Source organism: Emiliania huxleyi, assembly GCF_000372725.1.
Source record: "Emiliania huxleyi CCMP1516 unplaced genomic scaffold EMIHUscaffold_320, whole genome shotgun sequence".
Classification (NCBI taxonomy): Eukaryota; Haptophyta; order Isochrysidales; family Noelaerhabdaceae; genus Emiliania; species Emiliania huxleyi.
In genome coordinates, this window is record NW_005199600.1 from 47,634 (window position 1) to 48,649 (window position 1,016).

General features: G+C 55.7%; 1 protein-coding gene across 1 annotated transcript in view; it reads left to right on the top strand.

Annotated features, from left to right (window-relative positions):
- EMIHUDRAFT_117061 (hypothetical protein) overlaps positions 1-1,016 on the top strand; it is a gene marked incomplete at both ends in the record, with an annotated part of 12,261 nt that overhangs the window by 1,534 nt on the left and 9,711 nt on the right. The gene's annotated exons all lie outside the window — the stretch shown is intronic.

Below are 1,016 nucleotides of genomic sequence, written 5' to 3' on the forward strand. Positions count from 1 at the left end.
CGTCCCTTTTGTCCCTTTTGCTGCCCCTCTTTGCTCCCTTTTCCCTCGCCGCGTAACTTGCGCCCCTTTTGAAAACTTTTATGTTGTTTCTTTAAACCCTTTTTGTTTGCCGGAAAACCTCGGACAGGCCAATTCTCAAGTTGGGCCCTCAGGGTCCCCACCTGCACGAGCAGGATCTTGTTTAGGACGAGATCAGGGACACAGGTTGCCCGCGAAAAGAAAGCCAATTTCCGACTTGGGCCCTCGGGGAGGCGGGGGGCCTTCTCTGGAGGTCTCGAGATACACAAAGCGGCCAAGGACCCAGGGGAACGGGAGCGGGGAGCCCATCGCGATTTGCTCACGTCAGTGAGGGGAATTCTTTTTCTGTCTGCTAAAGAAAGAAAGAAAACAGCCACCCCAAGGGAGGGATGGGAGGACGGCACGCCGCCCCCACACAGGGATTTTTCTTTTTGCTGTGAGAGAGAGTTCGGTTGTTTAAATTTTTTGCCCCGGAATTTTTTTTCTCGGTTTCCGTTGTAGGCGCGCGGGCGCGGGCCCAGCTTTACTGTTGTGCGGCTCAGAAATTTTTCGTACCTCGTTTGGGCTCGCTCACACCACGCTTTTTGGCCATGGACGAGAGCGAGGACGACAGCGACTGCAGCGTCAAGGAGGACGTTTTTTTTTGGTTTTGTAGGAATTCAATCTCCCTCTTAACCCCCCTTTAAGAAACATCCCAATAGGGAATTCCTATCTAGCTCTTTTTTTGTTGGGGGAATAGCCCCCCCCCCCCCCCGGCCCCCCGCTACCCGGTTGCACTCGTGCGACGTAGCGGGGGGCCACAACTACGTTTACGAAAACTACGTTTCGATCGAGATTTGACAACTCATGCGTCGCAGCCTCATGGCCGTCCACGCATCCGGCCGATCAAAGCACAGCGCCGTCCCGTGGCGTCCGGAGATGGATGCCTTCGTGCTGCTGCGCCACGTCCGAGACGGCATCCCGTTGCCGAAGGTGGCAGAGCAGTGGCCGTTGAATCC